This window comes from Camelus ferus, chromosome 3 (assembly GCF_009834535.1).
Source record: "Camelus ferus isolate YT-003-E chromosome 3, BCGSAC_Cfer_1.0, whole genome shotgun sequence".
Lineage (NCBI taxonomy): Eukaryota > Metazoa > Chordata > Mammalia > Artiodactyla > Camelidae > Camelus > Camelus ferus.
In genome coordinates this window covers 41612967-41628642 of record NC_045698.1, presented here as the reverse complement: position 1 = coordinate 41628642, position 15676 = coordinate 41612967, and positions in this window count along the sequence as shown.

The window sequence follows — 15676 nt, the reverse complement described above, 5'->3', positions numbered from 1 at the left end:
GAACTTAACGAAGTTACGTTTTTGCCTTAGTGAGGAGTTGGCATCTTTCTTTACACTTTGAAAACCAATACACGTTGTCCTTTGCCTATTTTAAAATATCCTACCTCTATGGTAAAAATAAGTAAAAACAATATAAGCAGCAGGCTGCCTAGATTGCTAGAAACATAAGCCCAAAACTTCCACACAGCCCAGGAGGAAGCTCTGCCCCCTCTGTGGCCACTGCTTTTTCCAGGCCAAAGCAGGGAGTTAATGTGGATACATGACTACCTGATGTATTACCTGCAGTAACCTGACAACAAGTCAGCAGAAGGAGGAATGGGGCAGGAATACTCGACATCCCTCCTGAGCATGCTGAGCACAAGTTAACCCTTCAATGCACAACTCAAAATCCCTTCCCTTAATGACCTCCTTCATCATCTATGCTACAAACCCATCCAACCCTTCTCCCCAGATCTTTCTCCAACATTCACCTAGCAAGACTACAGGCAGCACCACTTTTAATTACTTTTGACCTCCTTTTAATGTAGGTTTCCCCCTCAATATAAATCCATTGGTGTAGAGTAGGAGGACCATTTCTAAGCCAACAGATGTACACCCTCTGCTCTATAGGGACACACTATACTCCTATTCACTTCATTATTGTGGTTTAAAGGATGCAAGCCATTACACCTGCTTTCTCTCCTTGATTATTTTTTTATATGTAAGATCATGGTATCTATACCAGTATCCCTAAATCCATTAACTGTATACATTCTATTTCTACTGGTTAGCCCTGATACTCTCCTTCCTTTCTTCCAGTATAACTTTTCTTTTCATCAACATAATCTACTTAAAAGAGAAAGATATTTAAATCTCAGAATATTTATTCCCCTACTTAACACATAAGATGCACATTTTTCTAATATTTTTGTACATAATATTTTCTAGATACAGCTGACACCTAATTAGGCAAGCTAAGATGCTAACAGGAATATGAATAACCTTGGAAAAGATTTCTGTCTGATTTAGTGAGTGTAGTACAATCTTTGTTCTGATACAGTATCAATTTTTACTATTTTTCTTAAACTGATGTTAAAATGAGTTTGCAATCCACGGCATAAACGGGGCTGGGGATTCGGAGGTAGACAGAAGCATCATATATATGGATTTTAACGTGTCCCGAACTAATCAACACAACAGAAGTGACAGTATTTGCTTAACATGTGAGACTCTCACGTTGCAGACTACAGCTTTCTACCACTGAATGCTACGCATTACACACACACCTACATACAGCATCCACAGGGGTTATCAGTCCATTTATAACTGGTACCAACGACACGAGAGTATAAGAAATGTCACATTTCTTTATTTTTCTAAATCAAATTAAATCCAATTCAAGCTCCAACTGGCCAAGATTGACAAGAACAACAAGCTCAATCAGATGTCAGCAATACCTTTTAAGAAGGGATCAAAAAAACACTAGAAAAACACTAGAGCTTTAAAAGACTAAAAAAAACTCAGAAGCCCCCAGGTTCCTGTGGTCCATTCAAAGGCTGTCAATTTCTAGGGTCCATGGTTATCCCTGGACCACTATAATCCAGGTTCTGCCTCCTCTGGCAGTGGGAGGATGAGGGGGTACATTCTGGTGGAATTAGATCTCCTCAACTTCCCCCATTCCCAAACCAGCATCAGGGAACTTAACTGCATATCTCCAGAAAAGGAATCACTGCTCCCCAAACTTCAAACAAAATTTCCTATTAATAAACCCTCCTAGAAAATTTAACCAGATCATCATAGTGATACTCCACCTCTGAAATGAAAAGGCTTCTCAGAGTTGTTGAGAAGGGAAGAAAATCACATAGGAAATAATGTTTTGAATTATACTGGTCAGGGTAACACTAGTTATTATGGGAAATAAACCCCACAACAGTCAGAAAATACTACGGACTTTCCTGTTGTATATAGCTCTCTGTTTCACAGTCTTTCAGGGCCCAGCTGTTTTCCGCATATGCTTCCAAGGTTGCTCTGGGCATTGACATCCAGCACACAGAAGGGGTAAGACAACAGAAAGCAGTCACCCTGCTTCCTACCCACCTTGGCTCAACAGTGGTACCCACTGATTCTTCTTATGTTCTAGCAACAGAATCGAGTCACAGGGCCTCACTTGAGAGTAAAAGCACTGATAAGGTCTATAGGATGGAAAGGAGAGCCATCTATTATCATGAGTGATTAGCCACTTCTGCTCCCACATCCCAGATAATCCAGAATTAAAGTTTATCTGCTCAGTTCTTCTTCTTATCTGGTAATGAGAATCTCCAAAGGGCCCATAATTGGAAAGAGAGTAAAGAGGAGCAGAAAATCAACTAGATCATGATTCTCCTGCATAATGTAGAGTGACACATGAGCAACAAGGCAGAAATTCATGGAGCAATCAAGCTGTGAAGAAGCATAAGGAGAGATTGCCTGGCTCATCCTACTTTACAACAAAGAAAGAAGGTTAAATCAGTCTCCCTAAACCACAGAACTCATTAACGGTAGGGGAAAAAGAAGAATTCCGATCCCTTGAGCTTTTGTCAAGTGCTTTTTCCATTAAGATTCAATTTTGCCAGTTTTGGGCTTTGTTTTTAGAAAAATGACACAGACCGAATTCTTTCTAGTTAGAACTATGAGACTCCAAAATTGCCCCTTGGGGGAAACGATGGAGACGAAGAGAATTTCACACTCCAAGTGATGCCAGTAAGCACTTGCTGGCTTCCGTATACATCTATGATCAGAATATAACTACACACTCCCAATGTCCCCAGCCACCAGAAAGGCCACGTTTTGTTCCCATCTTAAACCACATACATTTAATTTTGGCAAGTCATTTGTTTCCTTTTTGGCAGCATTCCTACCAAAAACTAAATTTATTGCCAACAGGAACTACATTTAAAGTCACTGAAGATTCATGGAAACAATCGAAATTTCTATTTTGGGATGATTCTGCTTCAGTGTTGACTCATGCCTTTTATACTGGCTTTCACTGCATCTGGAGCAGTATACTGGTCCCCCTAAGTTCACTGGTTCCTCTTATTTATTCCTCACCTGAAGTCATTCAGTTTCTGATGCTAAAATTTGTTGCTATGGAAACAATTATCCTTGTGTCAAAAGACAAAAGGACAATGACTTCATGGACCACCTAAGTAGCAGGAACTGATGAAAATCTCAGCAACAAAAATACTGAAGTTGCTAGTAGAACGTGTTAGAGAAAAGAGAGATAGGAATGAGAGGAAATAAAATGTCGGTTGAATGTGTCTGCAGTTTCTTGAGGAAAACCTTTGTTAATCTTAGCTGGGAAAGCAGAAGTGTGTTATGGGCTCATGATCCTTCCAGAGTGTTCCAGAAATTGCTGGACTGAGGTACAACCTCACAGAATTTATCTGTCAGAGCCTCTCTACCTTTATTAATTAAAGGAACCTGCAGCTCTTTATATGTACCTTCTCTTTACAGGAGAAGATGCCAAGACAGCAAGAGAGCCAGGGAGACTTATAAAAATGACAGCAAAACAGAACGTTGAACGAAATTTTCCCATTGACTGTGAATTTCAGCCAAGGTCACAAAGCTGCAAAGCTACAAGTATTTGAAACATCCTGCTTTCTAAAGAGAGCCCCAGGGAGCCACCAGCCACATCCCACAGCCCTCACTCATGAGTGCAGCTAACATCACCCCTCCACTCCCCCTATACAGTAGTTCTCAAACATGGCTGCACATTAAAATAAGCTGGAGAACCTTTCAAAAATACCCATGCCTGAGCACAGCCAATCAAGTCAGAATCTCTGTAGTTGGGCCCAGGTACTAATATTCTTTTAAAGGTTTCCCAGGTGACTCTAAAATGCAGCCAGCTTGGAGAACTGTTGATTCACAAGAAGGGAAGACTAGAGTCTTTGGAGTTGTACAATACTGGCTTGTGGTGAATGCTCCGGCATCCCCCTCCCTCTCTAGGCCCAGGTCAGGGAACTCTGCATTGAAGGGGCCTCTGCGTACCCTTCCCAAAGGACCCACTCGCTTATCCCAAAGGGAGCCAGCACGCAGATCTGAGCCACTCAGCAGTGGACACCCAGGGAAGGACCAAAACAGCAGCAGTGAAATCAAAAGACTTTGGCTCTTTTCTGAGATCTCACTCATCTCATCCAGCCCAGGAGGAGCTAAATGCAGAGAAGGAAGGAAGAAGAGCCAGATGGTGCCCCCTTCACCACCATACAAAACTTTGAGTTGAGGCCTGGCTGGCAGTGGGTCAGGGAGGAGGTAGCACTGAACTGGATGTGAGACTGAAATTTCAGATAAGATTGGGCTTTTCAAAACCTGAAAATGCCTGAAGACTTATTGAATCTGCACAAGACATTGTTAAAGGCTATAAAAGAAGAGGTGATTCAAAAGAGGGTGTTTGAAAAAAAGTGACAGGAGAAAAATAAACCACTTCATATTTGAGTCCCAGTGAGTTGAGATGTTCAATAAACCACCTGCAATTGATGGCCATACTTTTTTCCTGGATTAACTGAATCACAACTTGAGGACATGAGAAAGGAATGAATTATATAATATCCCATAGTCCCTCTTTCAATGATTCAACCATAGGTAAGATATCAAAGAATTAAAAAGAGAAAAAGTCAACTTTTTAAAACAGGAGGAGATTTCAAAAGGGAAGATAACACTCCTTCACTTTCTAGACTTAACCAAAAAGAGAAGTCACTCCAGTACACACAGCTCAATATCAAAAAAAAAAAAAAAACCACCAAACAATCCAATTTAACAATAGGCAGGAGATCTAAACAGACATTTCTTCAAAGAAGACACACAGATGGCCAATAGGTACATGAAAAGATGCTCAACATCACGAATTGTCAGAGAAATGTAAATCAAAACTACAATGAGGTATCACCTCACAATGGTCAGAATGGTCACCATCAAAAAATCTACAAATAATACATGCTGAAGAAGGCGTGGAGAAAAGGGAACCCTCCAACACTATTGATGGGAATGTAAAATGGTGCAGCCACTATGGAAAACAGTATGGAGGTTTCTTAAAAACACTAAAAATAGAGCTACCACATGATCCAGCAATTCCATATATCCAGAGAAAACTCTAATTCAAAATGACACATGTACCCCAACGTTCATAGCAGCACTAATTACAATAGCCAAGACATGGAAGCAACCTAAATGTCCATCAACAGATAGATGGATAAAGAAGATGTGGCATATATGTACAATAGAGTATTACTCAGCCATAAAAAGAATAAAATAATGCCATTTGCAACAACATGGACCGATCTAGGATTATCACACAACATGAAGCAAGTCAGAGAGAAAGACAAACATATCGGTTATATGTGGAATCTAAAAAAATGATATAAATGAACTTATCTACAAAACAGAAATAGACTTACAGATATATAAAACAAACTTATGGTTACCAAAGGGGAAAGAATAGGGAGAGATAAATTAGGAGTTTGGGATTAACATATACACACTACTATACATAAAATAAACAAGGACCTACTGTATAGAACAGGAAACTATATTCAATATCTTGTAATAACCTATAATGGAAAAGAATCTGAAAGAAGATACATGTATATATATGCATGTATAACTGAATCACTGTGCTGTACACCCAAAACTAATACAACATTGTAAATAAACTATACTTCCATTTTAAAAATAATTTTAAAAATTTTAAACGTGAAAAAAAAGTCATTCCATTTGCAGATGAATAGGATGGGGCCCACAGGCTACTGCGGTCTCCTTGGAATCAGCTTACTCTTCTTCTGAAATGTACTCATCAGAAGCAGCACCTGAGAGTCACCTACTGAAACCAAAGAGTGACTGGCAACATGCTCACCAGAATGGAAGCCAGAACTTCAACTCAGCCTCTGAAACCTGCAGGCAACAGAGAGCTAAGAGCCCGTTCAGAGTTGATCATTCCAAGGCTGCAAACGGCTGGGGCTTCCTGTTATCCAGTCTTGCCTTACCATGAACTTAAGTAACTCTTTCTTATTCACTTTCTGGTTATAATTTACTCGTGGGTGAGAGATGAAGAAAAAGTCATAGAGACCTGCACACAACTACTAAAGCATCGGCCACCATGCAGCTCCCATGATAAAGATGCTGACTGTAAGTAATTGACTGAACTGTCCCCAGAGAGGACATAAGTGATGGCTTAACTGATGGCATAAACTCACATTTCTTTGCACAACATATCAAACAATAGGAAGAGGAAAAAAAAATCTCTTTCCACAATCAAGTCCAAAGACTACTGGATGTTGACTGAGAGATACCCCATCAGCCTGCCATTTGTATTCTTTTCAATCAACCAATTTGGAGTTCCTTTTACAATTACTATCAGATAAAACCCCAAAAGGATGAACACAATCTCTTAAAAGTCCAAAATAATCTACGTATTTCTTAAGATTGATTCTATTACATTAGTACAGTATGTTATAAATAAATCTATATATTGGATAGATGGATACATGGTTGAATGAATGATCTGAAGAACAAATGAACAAAGAACATCCAAGTTCAAGTTCAGGGAAGCCTAGAGTAATGCTGTGTTGAGGTTGGGGCCAAGGGAAGTTAAAAAAAAAAAAAAAGGAAAGAGACACCATAGGAGAAAGATCTAGAAACAAAATTTACATCATAATTTTGCCCAGAACTATGCTATTAATGAGTATTGAGGCACAGGTAAGTGTCATCCTGTGACATGATGAGTAAATTTCAATAATCTCTTTGCTTAATGATCCAAAGTTTAAATAGCACTGGTTTGGCCTTAAAAGGTGACCCAAACTTGGTCTTCCCTTTTGAAACTGTCAGACATTTTTTCCCTCAATTCACAGCTGGCAAAATGCAAAGTTTCAATAACTTTTATAAAATGTTTATGGATGTACATCCATAAACCATTAACAGAACCAGACATAAACAACTTTATACACAATGAAATTTCAACCAAGCAATTTCTCTGAACTCAAAGATTTCTCACAAATTATGCATATCCTACAAATCCACTTTTGATCAAGTTAATGTTGAATCACTTTGGATAGTTAGGCCTGTGCATTTGAGAGTTTGACAGTGGTGAATGCTGAATTTGTGATTCTGAACATGAGTTCTGGTTATTTTAAGCTATTCCTGTCTCTGTGATGGCACTGTAATGAAAGAACCTTGGAGGGTTTTTCTTTTTTCCCAAGTGTTTCCAGAAAAAAAAAATACTGTTCATTAATTTGTAGAAATTTTCTATTACCTAGTAAATGGATCCATCCTCCCCCCCAAAAAATCAGTTAATAATAGTTTTTATCAATATGTACAGAGTGGAAGCCAACTACCCAACTTAAATCCTCATTTATCAAAAATTACTCAGGTTTTTCAATTTCCTGAGAAATCAACATGTAATTCATCTACTGAAGGATGTACATCCATAAACCATTAACAACATACTCTTGAATCGCTGTGATCTGGCAACAGGTTCATCAGTTCCTGATGAGATGCAGTAAGTAGGAAAGGCCATTCTAACTGGGTATCACCAGGCACTGGGGACCCATGTGGATGATTTCAGAAGTTCCCCCAAAAGCCAGGATCCTAAAATGCGTATTCTGCTAGTGTGAATGCTACTGCTGAGCCATTCCTTCTCTACTTGCTTTTCAGCAGTAAACCCTCTGAAAGGTTTATTACACAGACCACCATGAACCCTCTCTGTCAAACGCAGTGAAGCAGAATGTCCTATGGGAGAACATCTGATGGGAGAGAGAATCTCTATTGTTATCTCTCCAGCAAGTTCCCTGCGTCACTGTGGCCTGCTGCTGACAAGCATTACAGAGGATTCAACTGTGTGCTCCGTTTCCCAACTAGCGCGTTGGGTGGGACAGCCCCCCGACCACTCTGCAGGCAGCTCTGTCAGACGGTGTCTCTGCATCCCTGAGCACATCTCAAGGCAATTTCCAGGTCCCCGCTGGCTTATGGCTTTCACGTGTTCAGTCTCTGCTGTGTGGCATCCCATTGTGTGACTACACAACTCATCCATCAGACTGTTGAGAGGCTTGAGATACTTCGAGTCTGGGGCTGTCACAAATAATGCCACTATGAACATGCGTGTACCTGTTTTTGTGCATATGTGCACTAATTTCTGTTGGCTCTATACCTAAGTCATTCCATTCTGACTACTGATAGAGATGAATCAATGGAGTCTTCTGCCTGGAGGCTGTTTATTTGTTTAGCTCGTATCTGTTCAATGATACACTGCAGCATCTTTTGTTCCTATCGATTGGTTCCAGAGTGGAATGAGGAAACATTACTGGCCACAGAGAATTTGATCACAACTGTGTGCAGCTGGAAAGAGAATGGCCTGGCCAGCCCAATGGGCTCATTTAGCAAAGATGGAGATTTTTGTAAAAGAACAGCACCTATCATGAATAGAAATGAGCTGTGGCTAGATCTGATGGAAGAGACTAGACTTTTCAGACGGATACTTATAGCATGAAAGCCTGGGTCCAACCTGCCACCTGCCCAGCTAAACCAAGAGTCTGGGAACTGGTATGAAAGGACAGAGGCTTAGACAAGACACAAACACCAGCCACACTGTTTTGTGTGGGTTGTGTTGTTTCACTGCCTAACTTTTTGTTCATCACTGAAGCCAAAGCAGGAAAGAGTGGGAAAACAGCACAAGAAATCAAGCAAGGCATTCCAAGGCGCTCCCTGGCAGACTGAAAAGGGGCCATCAGGGAAACCATGATGTCTCCTTTTCAGGAGAATTTTTAGAACGGGATAAACTCCCTTGAAACCATCTAGCAAATCTCCTTGGAAGTCAAAGGATAACCAGAAGAACAGAAAACTTTCTCAGGCTTCCGCATTGTGTACTGACACTGGGTCTAGAAATACAGAATGAGCATTCACATGGCAGAGTTCAGGTTAAGGGACAGCTGCATCTCTAGCCCTGCAGCGGCCCACTCGCTGTTTGGTTCCTGTTTCTTTTCACTGTATATTTTTCACATGCAGTTCCCAGAACAGAGCTTAATGTTCCTCTCCTCCCACAATCTGCACCTGTATTTGGTTTGACGAATCCTTTTAGTATATACTAAAGAGCTGAAAAATAAAAATCAATGGATGCCAATCAATATAGCTTTTGAAAGAAGCCTGGTTTCCCAGCTTTGTTTGACTATAAATGGAAATTCACTTGTGGCCTAAAAATGTGCTAAGTAGAAAGATTAATAATGTAAAGCCTAAGATTTGATTGAAGCCAAACCATTGCTTCAAATGTCTTATCTCAAAGCAGAGTGAGACAGGTGTCTCCCTGGAGTTCTACGTCTTCTCATTCCACACAATGAAGAGCCAAAGAAGGGGTGGCCAGAGAGTCGTGAGAAATGCTCATGGCTGGAAGAAATTTGGAATTCCGATCTCCTGGCACTTGTCCCTCGTCTGTCTTATTCCCATGCTGGGCTATCCCAGGGGGCATCTGGATCTCAAGGAGCAGCTTTGGAGGGGTCCCCATGGTGTTCTGACTTGAGGGACATGGCTAACTGATGGCCTAACCAGAAACATCCTCCCATTACTCTGACCACAGAAATGGAACACCCTATTCTGAGCTCCTTATTGAAATGAGTCCTAGAAGATTTCTTTTTGAAAGCAGGAAATGGGCAGAGTCTTATTTGCTATTAGCAGATATGGACAATCAACATGGCCACATAAACCAGATTATCTGGTCTCAAGACCTTAGAGCATTCCTCAATATGCTCTTAGATAAGAAGGAAGGACAAAGGTTGACTTGGGGAGGGGAGCAGGCAAGTTAAGGCCAGTGAAGTCCCAAAACAGAAACAGTTCAACCTCTTCATTCATCTCTTGGATGACCATCCGAAATTAAGCCAGCTTTGAGCTTTCACGGCAGCTGCTGCCTCCTGACCACCTCCCCCTGAGCATTGACTGTAAAGGGGGGGGAAAGAAAACTGACAAGTCTTCATCATGTTAGTTATGTTACCACAAGTTCTCATCAGCACTACCACACATCCAGAGGGAAACACCGTGAAAGTTGAGATCTGTGCTAAGTCTATAGGCTATCCATGGAGAGAACCTCTTCACTTAGCAGAAGCCAAGAAATTCTGTTCCTATTCCTAAGAGTAAAACCTTTTCTAGAGTTAAAAATATACTTCTAGCTCTCATTTCTAGTAGCCTAGGTTCTCACAATTGGTGTAATTATCTGGCCCATTAATGACTCTCTCTAAACTTGGAATATGTTATTTGTCTCTCAAAGTTTTGTACCTTCCAAGATTGGTACAAAGGACTTGGACCTGCCTGTGCACACCTGCAACCCTCCCTCCTTCTGCTACTGTCTCCTTCCTTCATGAGCTGGATCCTCCCTCTCTCCAATTCCCTAAGTCATTTCTTTATTTTACTTTCTAGGAGTTTTCTAAAACACTTCTCTACTTGGAAGATGGGTAATTAGTAGTGTGAACGTTTCCCATGAACACAATGCCTGTAACCTCTCCTGATTCCAGCTATACATCTGCCATCACATCTGGACCCCAGGAAGCCTGAAACACTGAGATCAGTCACTCCTGTAGTCGTGTGTCTGCTCCCACTTCCTCTTGAGGACATGACAATTCCATGTCATCCTTGAGCCAGGCATTTCCCATCCTTGTCTTCCTTGGTCTTAACAGCACTGCCCAATAAAAATACAATGCAAGCCATATCTGTCAGTTCAGATTTTCTAATAGTCACATTAAAAAGGTAAAAAGAAGGGGATGAGATTAATTCTAATTTTATTTAGCACAATATATCCAAACATCAACATGAAATCAAGGTAAGAAAATAACTAATGAGATATTTTACATTCTTTCTATTAGCTCTTCAGAATCCAGAGCATCTTACATTTACAGCATATCTCAATTTGGACACCTATACCCTCTTTAGAAGTATTTGGTCTGTATTTGGGATTCATCAAATTTACAATGGAAAAGTAGATTTGATAGAAAAGTGGGTTCAGATAGACCTAAAAGCTTTCCAATAACTGAATCAGTGTCAGTTTTTAAATTTCTATTTAAATTAATTAAAACTATAAATTCAGTTCTACCTGTAGCCATTCTCATAAGCATCTGCTCCTTCTCCTATGCTCCCTGTAACCTCACAATCCAATTTAGTGGTACTGCATTTCTCCTGTTCACCAATGATACTTCCAACCATACTTATAAAACACTTCTCTGAGCTCATACCGTCTTCTCCCCACCACTGACCAACCTCCCAGTCATTCCTCTCCATCAGTCAGACTCTGGCATCTGACTTCCTCTCTTCCTCCACCTCCAGCCCTTCCACTCCCTGGACCATCTCAGGGCTGCATGAGGCAACACCTGGCCTCAGAGGTTGCTAAGCCCTGACTTTCAATGACCTGTAGGTTCTTTCCATTTCAGCTCCCCACACCCACAGCTACCATCTAGGTTGTGTCATAACCCTGACCTACTCCACATCTCAAATCAAATGCTCACTCTACCCCACATCCACGCTCCCTCCACCTCCTGGCCCTTTCACTCCCCTGACTTTATAGAAACACTCAGTCCCTAGAGATGTCCCTCCCCCCTCCCAGTCCACCGCCCTGACTCACAGCAGCATGAGAGGTAAAGAGAGGGTTCCTGAAACCAGACGCCCTGAAGTTGCACGTAACTGTTGCTGCTTTGAAGCTACGTAGCCCTGGAAAGTCACTGAGCCTCTCTGGACCCCGTTCTCCCTCTGTCAGAAATGAGGGTAACAGCCCTGTCAAGCAGGTTCTGTGAGAATCCAACATAAAGCACTTAGTACCATGTAGGCACATAAATTCATTAAGTACACTTTTCTCCCCAGCCTGAATAGAACACTGTCCCCAGCACACACCACTGTCCTTGTCCTTTGTTCTTCTGCCTCACCCACTAGGCAAAACTGTACCTAGATCAATGCTGCTGTCTGCATTATACCCAGGCAACCAAGCCCCACTGGACAAAATGACAGAGTCGTACAAGTTGGTGTCCCCACAGTGCTAAACCTCCGATGCCAGCATTACCACATAAGCACTTCACTAGTCTTCAGTCAGCATCTTCTACCTTCCCCCCTACCTAACAGGCTCTCCTCCCTCGAAGCTGAAGGCTATGAAGGCCAGGGAACGCCCTAGCCAATCTCTAATGGGAAATTTTTGGACAACTGAACGCTAGTCAGAAAACTAATGAGTTTTTTTTTCTTTCACTTGACTTCAAGTTGTAGTAACAGTTATGTTATGAAATACAGTAAGTGGACTTTGCTCAGCCTAACCCATCTCTGGGGGTCAGATGTGCCCACAGTCTCAAGGCACTGGGATTCTGTCGTCAGAAGAGAGCAGTAGGGGAGCAAAAGCCAACCAAAGAGGACATGGAAATGAAGCTGGAGGAAGACAGGAATTTCCTTAAGAAGAAAGTAGTCAGGCCAGGCAAGCTCAAAAGAGAGGTGTCACTGTGTCTGGTTTTAACACAGCACGGTGGGCTGAATAACAACCCCAAAGCCATCCACATCCAGAGCCCCAGAACCTGTGAGTTTAACCTCACAGGACAAAAGAGAATATGCAGATATGCAGGTGTCATTACATTAAGGATGTGGAGATGGAGGAATATCCTGCATTATCTGGTTGACCCCAAACATAACCACTTATCTCTATGAAAGGGAGGCAGAGGGAGATGTGACGCTGAAATACGAGTTGTCACAACAGAAACAAGAGATTAGAATGATGTGAGGAAGGGGCTGTGAGCCAAGGAATGCCAAGGCAGCCTCCAGAACAAAAGAAAAGCAAGGAAACAGATTCTTCCCTGGGGCCTGAAGGACCCCAGCCGATCCCCTGACTGAGCCCAGTCAGACTGACCTGGGGTTTCTGAACTGCAGAGTTGTAAGGCTCTGTATTTCTGAATTTCTGTGGTTTTGAGCCATTTATTAGAAGGTAATTTGTTACAGCAGCAAGGAGAACCTCACACCCAGGGGGTGGTGTGGAATACAGGAGCATTTCAAGGTGACGGGTCCAGCCTGTGCCATGAGGAAACACACTCAGACTTGGTCCTTAGGGCCTCAGTCCTTGGGGAGGAGGCAGCCTAATGAAGGAGAGGCATCGGGACAGCCCCGGTTCAGTGCAGGCCTGGGTGCAGTGCTGCTCTAACAGATGGGGCCTCCTGGAAGGAAGCAGCCCGCCCAGAGACGGTCGTGAGCAGGACTGGTTAAAAAACAGATGCTTTAGGTGCTCCCAGAATGAAGTGACTTTTCACGTATCTCTAACTATTGGGACCAAATAGGATGGGGTACGTTAGGAAAAAAATCTCTGTGTAGGTCTGTGATGGGCTGCCTTGTTTCCCCAAAATTCCTATGTTGAAGTCCTAATGTCCAGGACATCAGAATGTAACTGTATTTGGAAACAGGGTTGTTGCAGATGTAACCAGTAAAGATGAGATCTTACTGGAACAGGGTCAGCCCCTATTCCAACATGACCAGTGTGCTCACTAAAAGAGGGAATCTGGACCCAGACACACAGGAAAACGTCACATGAAGTTTGGAGTTGCACTGCCACACGCTGAGCAACTCCCAGAAGCTAAGAGGGAGGCCTGGAGATCCATCCTGGGTACCTTCAGAGACAGCCCAGCCCTGCTGACACCCGGACCTCAGACTCTAGGCCCAGAACCGGGAGATGATAAATTTCTGTTGTTTGAGCCACTGAGTTTGCAGTGCTGTGTCCTGGCAGCCCTCAGACACTAACACAAAGCCCTGAAGGAAAAAGAAAAGGAAGGACAGCTCCCCGCTTTAACCAGCAGTGCTGGCCTGATGTAGGGTCCACAAGGACCAGGAAGGAGCTGGTCAAAGCTCAACCGAGCCTGCCAGAGGGAGGGGAGGAGAGGGTTCGCCGCAGGAGGAAAATGCACCTTCCCTGCTGCAGACAGGCAGGCTGAAGAGGGGGTTTCTGCTGCGTGAGGAGGTAAGGCCCCTAGGCTGGGAAGAATCCAAAGCTAAGAAAAGGGAAGTCTGAAGGTCGATGAGGTGTTCACGAGCCCCTAGGGTGCAAGGTTCACAAGTACTGACCTCCCTTTCTGTTCAGGAATTAGAGGGCGATTCTCTAGCTGAAGCAGTTCCCGTGTCCAAAGAATCATGGAAGGGGAGCCAGAGCCCTGGCGGTGTCTGCATCTCTCCTTCCATTTCTCTGGGCACCGAGGCCACAACTAAGAATGCCTTGATGACTGAAAAATTACACTGTACCCCAGAAATTGACGTATTTTTAACTTTAATTTAAACAAAACAAAGAATGCCTTGGAATCTCTCAAGGATGAAGACGTTCAGAAAAGCTGGAACAGTGGAGACTGAGGAAATCATTCATGTTTGAGTTTATCGATAAGTTCCTTGCAAAACACCTCCCTTCCTATCACAGCACATCCAGATCAGAAACGCCCCCTCCACTGAGACGTGGCTCTTACAAATTGCAGGAACCTGGTTCTGCAAAGTCACTACACGTTTACAACCACAGTGCCAAGAGGGAGGAAAGAGCAGTTTATGTTGAGAATTAGAAAATAATTTTATCTGAGGGCAAGAAGGTTGACTCTTCCACCAGATTAGAGGCTTGTTGAAGAGAGGCAGACCTTGATCGTGTGGAGCCCGCCGTGACACTGGGTTTTCTCCCCAGGGTCTCAGTGGTTGTGGGTGGAAGCTCGGCGTGTTGCTGAGTCACCATCAGCCCCTGGTCATCTCTGGTTATGGCCATGCCCTCCCTCAGTCTGCAGGATCATAGGGCAGGAGTCACCTTCTCTTGCATTTCAAACAGTATTCCTTACTAACAAAACAGAAACACTAAACTGTATCAACTTGTCATCATTAGCCCTGAGGACCATCCTTTAGAAGACCAAGCACAAGGATCCTCGATTACAGCCCACTCAGATCCCAGCCGAGGCTTCTTAACCAAAGCTTCATTAACCCAATCCTTGTTGGGCTGCAGGTGAGGGAAACTGGGGACATAGGAGTTTAGTCCAGAGAATAATTTCATATTCTGGCTTTGTTTTATCCATTGTGTGATTCACATGTCAGAAGCCATTATTCTGTCCTTCGGTATTTAAAACACATTCATTCAGGACCCCTCTCCCACACACCCCACCTTCCAGGGGCTGCATTCCCAAGGTCACTATCAGCCCTCAAATTCAGTTACCTGGAGACTCGCCACCTCTTACGGGCCTCCCTCTCAAAGCTGTCTTCTTGGAAACTACTCATTCGCTCCTGAATTCTCCAGCAACTTGGACACCGTCACCACCAAAGCAAAACAAAATGAAAACACCATTCACCTATCATTAACACGTGCACCCTGACGCTGCAGGAGTTCAGAGGAGTTTGCACTGTAGCAAACACATTTTTAATATTCACTTTCAAATATCCCTGTTCTTAAAAAGACTGGCCCAGTTCTCCACTGCGAAGACCTCTTGGTCCACCCGCCCCCCCCCCCAGGCTGCAAGCCTCAGCCACCCCAGCACAGGGGGGGTGTGTCCTCAGAAGATCCTACTTCTTCAAGCCCGTACCCCCAGGGCGTACAAAGTCGCTCACAAAGGTTTTCCTAAATGAAGACAATGGCCTCCCTGAGATATTTTCTGGTGCCAACTACTATGGTAAGTTCCCCCCGCCAATACTATTGAGATCTGGTTTAAACTGGCTTGTTAGTTTGTTT